We start from the raw sequence: 16,717 nt of genomic DNA on the forward strand, positions 1-16,717 counted from the left end.
TTCTTCTCATGAAATTAAATTGTGCTGCAATTAATATGAAGTTTATGACTAGTCCAATATGAAGAACACACCAGCTTCACTGTTCTGTTTTTTTATTTCTTCTTTTTATTAACTGTGCCTCAAGATGAAGTCTTATTAGGTTCAATAAACCAGACCAGAAACTTTGGGGAAGAGTAATGTTTTTTGATCAATCTGTTTGAAAACAACTTTCGCGCAACACTGTAATGTACTGTTTCTAGACATTCAAGGAATCTAGAGAAGTTATTTCAATGTTCAGGTTTATTTGAAACAGTACCACTAAAATATTAGTCTGTTATTTGTCAACTGCTTTGTAGACTGTGGATACATAAAGCTTGGACTACTTATCTTGGACTTGCAGTATGTGCTGGAATACAGCGAAAGAGTATAATACAAATTTTTCTCGAATAAATATGATGAGGTCCTCATACGTGTGTGCCATATATTCTTACAGTTCACTACAATAATCTTCCAACAACATATACTTCGTAAGGGAACGACTGACAGGAATGGGGGAAAGAAATACAGTAGACGAAGGATGGGTAGCTCTGAGGGATGAAGTAGTGAAGGCAGCAGAGAAACAAGTAGGTAAAAAGACGAGGGCTAGTAGAAATCCTTGGGTAACAGAAGAAATATTGAATTTAATTGATGAAAGGAGAAAATATAAAAATGCAGTAAAAGAAGCACGCAAAATGGAATACAAACATCTCAAAAATGAGATCAACAGAAAGTGCAAAATGGCTAAGCAGGGATGGCTAGCAGACAGATGTAAGGATGTAGAGGCTTAAATCACTAGGATACTGCCTACAGGAAAATTAAAGAAACCTTTGGAGAAAAGAGAGCCACTTGTATGAATATCAAGAGCTCAGCAGGAAACCCAGTTCTAAGCAAAGGAGGAAAAGCAGAAAGGTGGAAGGAGTATATAGAGGGTCTATACAAGGGCAATGTACTTGAGGACAATATTAAGGAAATGGAAGAGGAGGTAGATGAAAATGAAATGGTAGATACAATACTGCGTGAAGAGTTTGACAGAGCACTGAAAGACATGAGTCGAAACAAGGCCCCGGGAGTAGACAACATACCATTAGAACTACTGACGGCCTTGGAAGAGCCAGTCCTGACAAAACTGTACCAACTTTTGAGCAAGATGTATCAGACAGGCGAAATACCCTCAGACTTCAAGAAGAACATAGTAATTCCTATCCCAAAGAAAGCAGGTGTTGACAGATGTGAAAATTACCGAACTATCAGTGTAATAAGTCACAGCTGCAAAATACTAACGCGAATTCTTTACAGACGAATGGAAAAACTGGTAGAATCTGTCCTCGGGGAAGATCAGTTTGGATTCCATAGAAATGTTGGAAAACGTGAGGCAATACTGACCTTACAACTTATCTCAGAAGAAAGATTAAGGAATGGCAAACCTACATTTCTAGCATTTGTAGACTTAGAGAAAGCTTTTGACAATGTTGACTGGAATACTCTCTTTCAAATTCTAAAGGTGGCAGGGGTAAGATACAGGGAGCGAAAGGCTATTTACAATTTGTACAGAAACCAGATGACAGTCGAGGGGCACGAAAGGGAAGTAGTGGTTGGGAAGGGGTTGTAGGCTCTCCCTGATGTTATTCAACCTGTATATTGAGCAAGCAGTAAAGGAAACAAAAGAAAAGTTCGGAGTAGGTATTAAAATCCATGGAGAAGAAACAAAAACTTTGAGGTTCGCCGATGACATTGTAATTCTGTCAGAGACGGCAAAGGACTTGGAAGAGCAGTTGAACGGAATGGACAGTGTCTTGAAAGGAGGATACAAGATGAACATCAACAAAAGCAAAACGAGGATAATGGAATGTAAACGAATTAAGTCGGGTGATGCTGAGGGAATTAGATTAGGAAGTGAGACACTTTAAGGAGTAAAGGAGTTTTGCTATTTGGTGAGCAAAATAACTGATGATGGCCAAAGTAGAGAGGATATAAAATGTAGACTGGCAATGGCAAGGAAAGCGTCCCTGAAGAAAGAAATTTGTTGACATCGAGTATAGATTTAAGTATCAGGAAGTCGTTTCTGAAAGTATTTGTATGGAGTGTAGCCATGTATGTAAGTGTAACAAGGACGATAAATAGTTTAGACAAGAAGAGAATATAAGGTTTCGAAATATGGTGCTACAGAAGAATGCTGAAGATTAGATGGGTAGATCACATAACCAATGAGGAGGTATTGAATAGAATTGGGGAGAAGAGGAGTTTTGGCACAACTTGACAAGAAGGAGGGACCAGTTGGTAGGACATGTTCTGAGGCATCAGGGGATCACAAATTTAGCATTGGAGGGTACAAATCGTAGAGGGAGACCAAGAGATGAATACACTAAGCAGATTCAGAAGGATGTAGATTGCAGTAGGTACTGGGAGATGAAGAAGCTAGCACAGGATAGAGTAGCATGGGGGGCTGCATCAAACCAGTCTCAGGACTGAAGACCACAACAACAACAACAAATCACCAGAGAATAAATGACAGTTCTGCCAGACCTTGTATGCCTTGTATACGAAATACTACCACCATCTGTATATGTACATATCACTGTCCCATGACTTATGTCACTTCAGTGTAATGAAACGGCAGGAGCTTAATTCAATAACTGTGTGCATGATTAACCTCATGAAGTTAACAATAGTCTCCTACATCTCCATATTTCACATAAAATATTAGGGAGAGGCTCTCCATAGAAGCAGTAACAAAAGCAGCTCAGTTCTGAAGGTAAAAGTAGATGAAGCAAAAGTGTATTATCAATTTGTACAGAAACAAGACTGCAATTATAACAGTTGAATGATGTGACAGGGAATCAGTAGCTGAGGAGGGAGGAACATAGTGTTGCAGTCTCTCCCTGTTATTCTGTCTGCATATCGAGCAAGCAGTAAAAGAAACCGAGCAGAAATTTGCAGAGTGAATTAAGGTTTAGAGAGGATAAATAATAACTCTGCATTTTGCTGATGCCTTTGTAATTCTGTCAGAAACAGTAAAGGACACAAAAGAGCAGTTGAATGGAATGGGCAGTGTCTTTAAAAGTGGTTTCAGACGAATACAACAAAAGAAGGACAAGGGTAATGAAATGTACTTGAAGTAAATCAGGCAATGCAGAGATAAATAGATTAGGAAATGAGACACTAAAACAACAGGCAAGTTTTGCTGTTGGCAGCAAAATAACTGATGTCTGTCTAAGATGGCGTCGAGCGAACATTTTTTGTGTAGTGATGTCCTAGTTTCTTTAAAAAGCGATAGTGAGATTTGTAAAATTTGCGTGAACAAAGTCAAAAGAGGTATCCTGTGCGCCGACTGCAAGTACTGGTACCACGATAAATGTGTCAAAGTCAATTTGAAATATATAAAAGACGAACATGCCTGGACATGCCGACAGTGCTTCGTAAGTGCCGCGGAAAACGAAATAACGAACACGCTAAAGACAAAAGAAAAAATAATAAGCGTGTTAACAGATGATTTAGTATCAATCAATACAAAATATCAAGAACTTCTGAGAAAATAGCAAGAGCTGGAAACTAAATATAAAGCTGTGGATCGGAATAATCGCCCAACTCAAGACAACGCCGTTGTTACTAGTCATTCCGCGCAGAAAATGTGGCGTGTGCCGAAAAAAAAACAAGCAAGAACCACATGTAAGTACAGCCCCGGTGATACCTTCATCAAACATATTCTCAGCACTTGTAGGGGATTGTGGTAACACAATACACATAAAAAAACAGAAAGTAATCACAAAACTCCCGCTACAGAACAAAAAAAGAACTTGCCAACCTTAAAATGCACCAAAGGGCTTCTTCTGTATGCCGACAGTCATGGAAAAGATCTATCCAAATGTTTTCGCGAAAATCAAGCCTGGTGCAATGTTAAATGCAGTGGTGGAGAACATTACATCAGAAACAAGTCAATTGGACAAAGACGCTCACGTTGTGATTATTGGCGGCGGCAACGACGTATACAAAAATGAATGCAAGACAGCCCCGCGAGGCTTCCATAACATATTAGCAAAACTATTTCAATCGTACATTGTCATCACAAACGTGCCAGTGCGACATGATCTACCACTGTGGTCGTGTGTAAACAAAGAGATTCGACACTACAATTCTGAGCTTAAGAAACTGTGTGATAAATTTAGCCATATACATTTGATGGACATAAGTAAGATGAGTCGTGAACATACAAAACACGGATTCCACTTAAACAGGAAAGGGAAGGCCAAGCCAGTTTCCCACAGCCATGAGACTTTTTTAGAATAAAGGACCATAATAATAGTTTTCAGGGATGTATATCTGATATGACTTAAGTCCCGTTCATACAAAGAAAAGCCAGGCTGTGAAATAAGTGATCAGCCATTGCAGGTGAGTTCTAAAAAACCAGTGTATGCAAAATGTCGGAAAAAGAGAACTCAGACAACTTTGATTCACACAAGATGGTAAATAAACAAGAAGGGATAACACCCTTAAAGTTAATGCACTTAAATGTGCAATATCTCAGAAACAAACTAGACATTCTACAAATATTCATAGAGGGACACTTGCCACATGTACTAGTAATAACGGAACATGGGCTAAAGTGCAGTGAAATAATATATTTTAGATTAGAAGGTTACATATTAGTAAATAGTTATTGTAGGCAAAACCATAAAGGTGGTGGTGTGGCAGTTTATGTTAATAAGGATATAGAAGCTAAAAAAATTTCCTTTCTTGAACACCACACCAAAGGAGGATCAATTGAAATGACAGGTATTGTACTCCACAATAATAATCTTAAGTTACGAAAGCGTAAAGTGATTGGAGTATATAGGCCACCAAATGCTGATGTAATGCTGTTTATGAATAAACTTAGTAGTGTTGCTGGTCAGGCTGGTTCTAATGACCTTACTATATTAGGTGACTTTAATGTAGATGCAAACTCAACTAGTTTAGTAAACTTGCAACTCAGTGATGTACTGACCTCATACAACCTTGTAGATATAGTGAACTCTGACACCAGAGTGAAGGACACATGTTCAACTAGAATAGATTATGCTATAATCAACAAAGATGTTATAGATAAGGTCAATTACAGTAACTTAGATTTTCTTTTTTCTGACCACTTCTGTCAGGTGATAGAATACAAAAATTCAGTTGGGCCTAAACTAACAAAAAATGAGCTACAGAAACGAATGCTGAATACCTGAAATATTAATGCTCTTAAAGACAAACTAGTGAATGAGAAATGGGATTCTGTGTACCAGGTAAAAGGGTCGGATGAGAAATGGAATGAATTCTACTCAACCCTACTGCATCATTATGAATATAGTTGTCCAGTCAGAGAAATCCAGAAGGTAGTTAAACACTGTCAGAATGGAAGTAATCCTAGACTAAAACTCCCAACAAATCTGATTAGGCTCAGGCAGCAAGTACATGATCTGAATAAGCTTTATAAAGCACTTTTAGTGAGATATTCGAAAGCTAAGTGCCTTTTTCACAAATCGTAAACTGTTTGTAGATTCACAGCATGTCTTCTGAAAAGAGCTAAGTACAACCACAGCAGTTACACAGTTCATCCATGAAGTTTACTGTCTGTTGGACCAGAAGGTGCAGACTGCAGGTATATTTTTGGACCTGGCAAGATCATTTGATAAGGTAAACCACAGGGTACTTCTTAAAAAGCTAAAACCTTATAGTATTGGGGACCAAGCCACGAATCTTCTAACCACGTACCTGTTGAATCATAAGCAAATCACTAAATTGTCATACAAACTAGATAATAAAATCATGAGCTCCCAGTCCACCAGTGAACCTGTATTACAAGGTGTACCACATGGCTCAATCCTTGGACCCTTTTTCTTCCTTACACACACACACACACACACACACACACACACACACACACACACACACACACACACACACACACACACACACATATATATATATATATATATATATATATATATATATATATATATATATATATATTAACGACATTGCACAACCCATTAACTCCCGTATTGTAAGCTATGCAGATGACACGTCAATCTTATTTTATGGGGGCGAATCTAAAGAGCTAGAATCTCTTGAATGTCACCAAATCTCAACTACTGACATTTAAAACAGGCATTACTCACCACAACAATTCGAATAGTGTGTGTAATATCTCTGCAACAGAAATGGTAGTTGTAAATTCCTGGGTGTGTATGTTGATGAAAATTTGCAGTGGACATACCACATTAATTTCGTACACGGGAAAGTCAGTAGTGTCATATATCTCCTCAGCCAGCTCGCAAAGATAGTTCTAGCTGAGCACTGAAATTAGTATATTATGAAACACATTACCCCTTTCTCAGTTATGAAATTGAACTACGGGGCTGTGCAACTGATGTACATTCGAAAGGAATACTACTACTACAGAAAAGAGCAATAAGACATATACATGGGATGGGACATAGAGATTCATGTCGTGAAGTGTTTGTGCAGCACAAATAACAACGTTAAAAATGACTTATAGAAGTCCATATATCAGTGGTTTGATTTGGTATAACAAGCTACCAAACTCTCTAAGAATGCACACGGGAAATGTTTTTAAAACAAAATTAAAATCTTTTCTAATAGAAAAATGTTTATATTCTTTCAAAGAATTTTAAGATAGTGATTGTAACATGAGGCATTAGCATATCAGTAGTAATGTGATAAATGTAAAAAATAGACATAAGAAGCAACAGCTACAGAATATAGTGTATTTTATAAGTATAAATATAACCATGGTATTAAGTCTGGCATTTGCAAAAGCCATCATTACAATGGCACCACGCAAAATGAATGTAAATAAATAAATAAATAATGCTAATCACAGTAGAGAGGAGTATTTTTGGGGGGTGGAGGGTCATTCAATTAAAAATTTTAATAGATCAGACAGGCACACAACAATTGATATGTTTTTTTTTTCATTCACATTAAATGATCCATAAACATGTTAATAGCTCAAATTTCTGCACAATTCCTAGATAAATATTTATTTAATTTACAGTAGTGTTACTGAACTATCAGTCTGACATAGCACACAGCAGAAAAGCAAATACCTCATATAACTCATAGAAACAAAGACAAGATTAGTAAGTAAAGTTAAGTCATCAAGGTCATCGATGAAAAATCCCTATTTAAGTGATTCTGAACTGGTGCCTTCACTTTTTTATGTGGTTGGAGATATTTACTTTGATATGATTGTACAGGGACTTGGTGATCACTGTCACTTTGATAGGTCTATTCCACTCCAACTGACTCCTCCTGCTAAAATGTGCTATTTGCTTTTTTTTTCCTATGTGAAAGGCATTTATTTACTTTATACAAGTTTTCGAACAGAGATACTGTCCTTGAGTCTATTCCATTCTGATCTGAAATAGTTCAGGCACAGCAATTTTGCACTTAAGTTTTTCCTTCTATGGCTAAATATTGAACTGAGGAGGGAGACAGCGGAAGCTAATAAGCTCAAATCTGTCCTCAGATGATCTATCTTCAAACACATGGAAATCTTGACACAAATACAGATGTAGTAATGTTATGAAATTGTTCATTATTTACCCCGCTTTACAAGAGTTGAGGCCTCATATAGCTTGTAAATTTTGATCACCTATTTTTCACCAATTTTGTTACCATTGAAAATCTTTTTCACTTGACTTTCACTCATAATCAAGAATGAATAATATTAAGATAGCATTTTGCTACTGGAAAATTTCCACTGTATGTAGAACAAGCTCAAACATGTTGTGGGGAGATGCCTAGCAAGAGGGTATATAAAATGGAGACTGGCAATAGTGAGAAAAGTATTTCTGAATAGAAGTGGAATTTGTTAACATGTATACTACTATATAAAGACAAGTTGTTGTTTAATATTGTTAACAAAAATCTCTAAGAGCACTTGCATAATACATTTTAGATTTTTAAACAATACTCTGATAAACATTCAACCTCTAATGGGACATCCTTCCCTAGCATTAATTTTCCTCAACAGCAGTTGTTGATACCACTATTAGCTTCCGAATTTTGGACAGGTTAATATTATCTCAGTTGCTTTTCTGAAAACTTTCATCTAATTTTATTTGCAGTATGTTATATTTTTAGATAAAAGTTATGAAATGGAATTACTTTATAAAATATTTTAGTTTCAATATCAGAATTGATAAGTATTAGTCCTGAATGTACACTTGAAATTATATTTTTTAGGGAAATTGGAAATTATGAAATACTTGCAGACTTAAAATGTCTATTCTTAATCATGCAATCATGTACTTTTTACTATGTTCATTTCTTGATACATTTATGAAATAATAATCAAAATTAATAATGTAACAACAACTAGAAGGAATTCATTTGTTAAGACAAATTGTAAACCATTTGGAATATTGTATTTTCTGCAGAGTTTGAGAGTTGTAAGCTTGCCCCTGATATGATCTTTTGTACAATACATTCAAACTGTCAGATGACGATCGGCAGAAACCACTCTTTTGTACAGCAGAGACTGTGTCCACATAACGACTTTCCATTCCTCTGCCACCATGTACAATGTAAAGCGGGTCCATTGCAGGTGAGCAAGCTCTGCCAGATGGTGATCGGCATACGCATTCTCAATCTAATTACGGCGACACACACACACACATATATATATATATATCAGAGGGAAACATTCCACGTGGGAAAAATATATCTAAAAACAAAGATGATGTGACTTACCAAACGAAAGCGCAGGCAGGTCGATAAACACACAAACGAACACAAACATACACACAAAATTCTAGCTTTTGCAACCAACGGTTGCTTCATCAGGAAAGAGGGAAGGAGAGGGAAAGACGAAAGGATGTGGGTTTTAAGGGAGACGGTAAAGAGTCATTCCAATCCCGGGAGTGGAAAGACTTACCTTAGGGGGAAAAAAGGACGGGTATACACTCGCACACACACACGTATCCATCCACACATTTGCAGACACAAGCAGACATATTCAAAGACACACCTAGTGATACGTGGCTGGCAACCACGGGGCCCCGAGCTGAGTCCTGGCATTGCTTCCGCTTACTTGTGCCAGGCTCCTCAGTTTTATCTTTCCTATCTGGCCACCCTTGTCCAGCTCTTGTTCTTTTCTGACCCTGTCGCTATTAGGTTTCGAGAGCTAGGGGTCTTTCATTTTCCAACCTATACTTCTCATGCAGCATCCGACCCAGAGCGGGTGGCTGCAAAAGGCGTCTGTATCCCATGTTAGGCGTGGCCTCCAGAACTGCGGAAGGCAAAGAAATACCACCACAGATTATCTTCCCTGCATAATGTAGTCTCCATTTTATGCACAAAAATGGCTTCCTTTCATGTTAAATCAGTGTCCGTAGGTAAAATAGTCCCCCATTCGGATCTCCGGGGGGTACAGCTTGAAAGGAGGCGCAAAAAATCAAAACGAGAATTGGGACCTGGAATGTTAGAACTCTGCTACAAGCAGGAAAACTAGAAAACCTTAAAAGAGAGATGGAAAAGAATCATATGGACCTCGTAGGAGTTGCTGAGGTAAGATGGAATGGACATGGAGAGTTGCAGTCAGATGAATATTATTGTATTACTCAGGAGGAGAAGTAAAAGGAATGAATGGAGTAGGAATGATTATGACAAAGGAATTGGCTAAATGTGTGGAATATGCAGACTATACAAATGACCGGGTCATTGGTGTAAGGCTGAAAGGAGCACAAAAAGGTTTACTGATTGTCCAGGTGTATATGCCAACTTCAGGACATTATGACCAAATTGTAGAGGAAACATACAATGTAATAGAGAGAATAATGGAGGAAAATAAAAAATGCTGCAAAATAGTAATGGGAGACTGGAACGCCATTGTGGGAGAAGGGAAAGAGGGAAACACAGTAGGCAGTCATGGTCTTGGAAAGAGAAATGACAGAGGTGAATGGTTAATTGACTTCTGCAGGGAAAGGCAGCTGATAGTGGCAAACACATGGTACAAGAACCACAAGAGGAGGCTCTACACTTGGAAATCACCAGGGGATAAATACAGAAACCAAATCAATTTTATACTGGTGGAAGAAATATATAAGAATGGAATCAAGAAGGTGCACACATTACCAGGTGCAGATACTAATAGTGACCACAACTTACTTATGGCAAAAATAGAAATAAGAATGAAAAAACTGAAGAAGGCGACCGTGGTGAAGAAGTGGAATTTAGAGAAGATAAGATCCAACAAAGAACAAATTACAGAAATGCTGTCTTGGGAGTTTCTAAACACATCACGAGACAAAGAAACCACCTGATAATGCTGAGTAGTGGAATATGCTGAAAGAAGGAATCATTAAAGCAGGACATCAAAATATAGGATATGTAAAAGGGAAAAGGTAAAAAAAAAAAAACCATGGGTCACACAAGAAATGATTTCCAAGATGGAGGAGACAAGAAAATTGAAAAAAGAAAAAGAACACTGAAAATGCAAGAAAGATATACCGAAGGTTAAATAATAAACTGCAAAGAGAAACAGAGCGGGCTAGGAAAAAATGGCTAAAAGAGGAATGTGATGTAATTGAAGAACTGGACAGGAAGGGAAGATACGACTTACTATACAACAGAGTGAAGACTATGACATGGGAACAAAATAGAGCAGGAAGTGCTACTGTGGAAATTTTTAGTAAAAACGAAGAGGTAGTGTACAAAGATCGTGACGATGTCCTCCAGAGATGGGAAGAATATTTAAAAGAGCTATATGACACAAATAGGAAAGCAGAAACTCTGGAACTTAAATCACACAACAGTGTAAGTGGTGACGAGAAAGGACCAACCGCCATACTGGAAGAAGTAAAGTCTGCCATAGCTGCAATGAAAAATGGCAAAGCGGTAGGTACATATACAATACCAGGAGAAATACTAAAATGCTTGAACCAACATGGAATAAGAGAAATATTGAGGTTATGTAATAAAATATATGACAATGGTGAATGGCCAGAGGACTTTCTGACAACAGTAATGATTCCATTACCGAAAAAACAAGGAACCAAGAAATGCAGGGAACACAGGACAATCAGCCTCATTTCACATCCAGCCAGTGATGTTAAGAATAATTAATAAAAGACTTGAAAAAGTAATGGAGGAGAATCTTGGTGAGGAGCAGTTTGGCTTTAGACGGAATACGGGCACCAGAGATGCAATAGGGCTCCTACGAATCTAGAAAAGGCATTTGACAATGTGGTTTGGGACAAGCTGGCGACTATAATGAGGTAAAAGAGAGTGTATCGGAAAACCAGAAGACATAAACTCATTATATCTTAATCAAAAAGTTTCAGTTAGAGTGAGAGGAGCAAGTACAAACTGGATCAGACTAGGAAAAGGAGTCAGACAAGGATGCTGTCTATCACCTACTATTTTCAACCTCTACTTGGAAAATATGATTGACCAATGCTCATTAGATGCAAAGAAGTAGAAATTGGAGGAAGAAGAGTAGGGTGTTTGAGGTCTGCTGATGACATGGTCCTTCTAGCCACAGGGGAAAAAGAATTACAGGATTTCGTGGACACCATTGCAACTAACGGAAAAAATATGGAATGAAAATTAACACAAATAAAACAAAAAAATTGGCACTAGGAGAAAATAAAAATTATGCTGAACGGAGAAATACTATAACAGGTGCAAAATTTTATGTATCTTGGAAGCAGGATAGACACTGACTGGAAGTGCACCACAGAAATTATAACAAGGATGGCAACGGCAAAAGAGGCGTTTTATAAGAAAAGGAGAATTTTCTGCAGCGGTTTGGACAGAGAACTCAGAAAGAGACTCATAAAATGTCTTGTGTGGAGTGTTCTTCATATGGCGCTGAAACGTGGACTACGGGGAAATAAAAAAAAGAGAAAGGCTAGAGGCTTTTGAGATCTGGACATGGTGGAGGATGGAAAGAATAAGTTGGATGGACAGAGTAAAAAATGAAGAGTGCGAAAGAAAAGACAGTTACTAGATGTAATAAAGAGAAGATAAAAAAATTGGGTTGGGCATATATTAAGAAAGCATGACGGACTGATAAAAACAGTTTTAGAAGGTTATGTAGAAGGGAAAAGGAAGAGATTCCAGATACTGGATGACATGATGGTACAACATACAGTAGCCTAAGACGGTAGCAATGGACCGCAGAAAATGGAGATGCAAAGGACTAGCTAATATAGCAGATAACTGATGATGAATAACTAAATTCTCCAATTTCCTTTAAGAGAAAATGTCAAGCAAATCAATAATACTCGAATCTTTCAAGTCAATTGAACGATAACAGCCACAGCCAGAGAAACTACGGAACTTCGAAATACCAGCTCAAACCGAACTACGGTCAGAGCTTTCCAAAAATTGTGATATTTAGCAGGATGAATATTCGTGACAACCTATGCCCGCATAGGGAATGTATAGCCTTTGCTGTAATAATAGAAACGAGTACGTAGCAGTCTCATCATAAACAGTTGAAATTAATGTTCCTTTATAGCAACTTCAATAATAAAAAAATAAATGCTGAGATCATTAAGTGTGTCTTATAACAACTAATACTACAGAAAATTCAAAATGCAACATAAAATCAGCTACCAGTTGTAAATTCGTATCCACACATCTGTTGTTCGAGGTTACCAATAGATGGCAGGACAAGCCTCGTAATGCTAAATGCATATGCGTGTTTCCTTTCCTTGCAAATGCAAATGCAATGGCAGCCCTGTTGGTGACAGTAGAGGGCTGTTTTCGTGTATTGTTTGTGGGGAGAAAGTAAAATTTTGGTTACAAAATTCTGAAGCGGATTGCTGAGCTGTACCGACTCGTTCCAACAGTTCGTCTAAATAGTTCACGTCATTTTGAGTTAGAGCAATTAAACATTAGAGAGCAAAATGATTATAGACCTGTAAAAGAGGTAGAGGAGGTGGTTAGCCGTTGAAAGTAATCACATTTGAAATATCGTGTGTTTTTTTTGTATAATGTGTACGGTTACGATTTGTTTAAGTTTCACTTTGAAGATGCGCAGTTGGAGTTGAAGAGCGACCTGCTGGAAGAGATCTGTTAAAACAGAAAGCAGTTCCTATGAAATTCGAAGTTCTAAATCCTTCGAAATGGAAATAACCAGAAGCAAGGATAGTAATAAAAAAGGGTATCAGTGTAAGTAATACTTTCATCAGTGTCTCACAGATTACAAGTATCCATGTTTTTGATAGAACACAATTGCAATCTTTAATTCTTGACTGTGGAATGTTTGGTAGGCGTTTTAAGTGCTCTGAATTAAACGGTGTCGTCCACATCTAGAGGGTTGGATCCCCTCCTTCGAAAGCGTCAGATTGCAAAGCCTGGGCTACTCTCAGGGTGGAATCTCCGTCTTCGAAGATTGTGTGTGTTTGTTTGTTTGTCTGCCTGCCTGCCTGCCTGCCTGTCTGTGTGTCTGCCCGCTGTTCGTTCGTTCGTTCCGTCCGTCCGTCCGTCCGTCCGCCTGCTGGCTGTCCATCGCCGTCGTCGTAACCGTTGCCTCCGCCGCCGCCGCCGCCGCCTGCTGTTCGTCAGTCTGTTCGCCGCCGACGCCGACGCCGCCTGCTGCACGTCCGTCTGTCCGTCGCCGTTCGTCTGCAATGAGTACTCCCACCTCCACCGTCATCTACACCTCCCCCTCCCCCTCTCCCACAGTCACTTCCTGGAGTGCCGCCTCTGGCCTCCCTCCTTCCACCTCCCCCTCCCTTCCCCCACTTACACACCCCCCTATCTCCTCCCCTGCTGTATACCCACACCTCTACTCCCTTCCCCCAGCCTCCGCACCCTCAACAGCTCCCACTCCTACCCCCTCCCTCACGTACGCATCTGTTGCCGCCTCTGCTGCCGCCCCTCAGGTGGTTGGCTTCCCCTCTCTCACCGACCCCGTCGCTTCGTCTTCTGCATCTCCCGCACGCATCACGTTGCGCCGAGCCACCATCGCCGCCACTGAACCAGCTGCTTCTCCCGGTGCCTCCACTACGCCACAGGGATCTGCCACCCGCCACCTCCCTCTCCTCCCCGTCCCTCTCCCCTCCTCCCAGCCTCCAGTCTCCAAAAAACCCCAAAAGCGCGTCCTCACCGACTCTGCTCCCGCCACTTCCCACAAGAAATCAACGCCACCTCCCCCTCCCCCTGCCGTCACCATGGACACCACCCCTCCTCCTGCCACCCCTACCTTGGCCCCCACCCTCCACACCTTTGTCCTGTCCACTCCCGATCCTAAGTTCCTCGACGCTCGTACCCTCACCAAGGAAATACGAAAGTACTTACCTGGTGCTCCCATCTCCCAACTCATTCCCCGCAGGGACTCAGTCCTTATCAAGTCCCCGTCCCCATCATTTCACACAGACCTCCTGCGAAAACTCCCACGAGTTATGTTTGGCCCCCACGCCTCTCTGACACCCTTCCTTTCCGCTTCCACTCCTCGTCAGCCCCAGCCTCCCCGTCGCCCCCCCACCTACACCGCTGTGATCACCAAGCTCAGCCCGGTGATCACAGAGGATGAAGTGTTGGTAGAACTGAACTCCCACCCGGACTTGGAAATCCGCTCTGCCCGCCGTATCCACAATGCCTCTGGTCCCACCTACCTCATGCGGGTATTCTCCGAGTCTGCCCCGTCCATAGACCATCTCCTCACCCAGGGTGCCCTGATATACCACCGTCGCCACCCTGTTGAATCCTCCAAATCCCCTCCCCAATCCTACCGTTGCCAACGGTGCCTGATGTACAATGACCACCTGACTCCCAACTGCAAAAACCCCCCCACATGTCCCCATTGCAAGGCCTCCCACTTTCTCAAGAACTGCCCCAACCTCGCTGCTCCTCCTTCCTGTAATACCTGCAATGGCCCCCATCCCACATACTCCCACAAGTGTAAAGCTAAACCCCCTCCAGCCACCCCTGAACTTACAGTCCCAGTTCGTCCCGTCGATCCTCCTGTCCATCCTAACAATTCCCTCCGTCCACCCCCCACGGCCGAGGACATCATCCGGTTCATTACCGTTGTACTCCAAAACATTCACCCTTTTCAGCGCCCGCACACCTTCCAACAAATATCCCTTGCTGCTCGCTCTGTTTTCCACCTGAACACTGTCGCCACTTACTCCCACAACCAAGCCCACTTCACCTTCACCCGCCTCGACACCCTAGTTTAAGTCTCTTCCCTTCCCTCTCTTCCCCCCCCTCCTTCCCGTCATGGCGCGGCACGAGTCTCGCATCCTCTTCCAGAACATTCGCTCCTTCCGCTCCAACAAATACCTCCTCCTGCACACCCTCTCCCACCACCAGGTCGACACCTTCCTCTTGAACGAAACCTTTCTCCAGCCCCACCATTCTATCCGCACCTCCCCCTATATCCTCCACCGCACTGATGCTCCTGGTCCTCGTGCGCAGGGTGGAGTCGCGATTGGCCACCTTAAGCATATCCCCGTCCGGCCACAACCTCTCCTCAATGACCCCACTGAACACCTTATCCTTAGCGTCTTCTTCCCCTCCATCACCATTACCTGTGCCACCATCTATGTCCGCTCCACTGCTCCTCTTCCTTATGACTTCATCTCACACATTGACCGCACCTTCTCCACCTATGTGATTGCCGCCGACCTCAACGTCCATAGCCGCACTCCTGCTGCCCTTCGGCGGTGGCATCAGTTCCTCTCCACAATCCAGGGTGACCTTGTTCCCATTCCCCAGCACACCCGACCCGAAAGTAACACCACCCCCGATGTTGTCATTGCCTCCGCCAACCTCCTTGGGCGTATCACTGTCGCCGTCCTTGACCCCACAGGTAGCGATCACCTCCCTGTCCTTCTCACCATAACGTCTGCCAACCGCCCCCCTCCGGCTCCGCAACCTGCACCCCCTCCCAAGGTCGTCCATGACTATCGCCGTGCCAACTGGGATGCCTACCGGGACTCCATCTCCACCCAGGTCGAAAGCCACCCTCTTACCTATCGCCATCCTGACGACATCATCCACGCCTTGTCCTTCCTTCAGACGGTAATTACTGACGCCGTGGAGGCCCATGTTCCTACTAAAACCATCCACCCACACCGTCCCACTCTCCCTCCGCGGGCTGTCCTCCTCCTCCGTGAATCCCGCCGCCTCTATCGCTCCTTCCTCCGCACTCGTGACAGGGATACACTCCAACGCCACCGGCAAATACAGCGACACGTACGGAACCTTATTACAGCAACGAAACGCCGGGACTGGCGCCAGACCTGCACACGACTCAATGCCACCCTCCCTATCAACTCCTCCAAGTACTGGTCTGCCTTCCATCGTCTTACTGGTTCCCTTTCCGCTCCCCACTACCCCCTTCTCCATAACGATCGCCCCCTTCCAGACAACCTCAGTAAGGCCAACCACTTCGCTTCCCACCTTTCCGAGGTCTTCTCCATCCCCGATGATCCCCACTTTGATTATTCTCTTTTCCCCACTGTCATGGCACGTGCTGATACCTCAGTCGCTCCACTTGCTCCTAGTCTCCAGTACTTGGGGCAGTTGCCCCCCTCCGACGTCAACACTCCCATCACAGCACAAGACATTAAACTTCTCCTCCAGTCCAAACACAACACGGCCCCTGGTCACGACTGTGTCACCTACCGTCACCTTCGAGAAAGCCCCTATTCCTTCCTAACTGTCCTCGCCCATCTCTATAATGTCATCCTCT

The sequence above is a fragment of the Schistocerca serialis genome, chromosome 11 (assembly GCF_023864345.2).
Source record: "Schistocerca serialis cubense isolate TAMUIC-IGC-003099 chromosome 11, iqSchSeri2.2, whole genome shotgun sequence".
Taxonomy (NCBI): Eukaryota; Metazoa; Arthropoda; class Insecta; order Orthoptera; family Acrididae; genus Schistocerca; species Schistocerca serialis.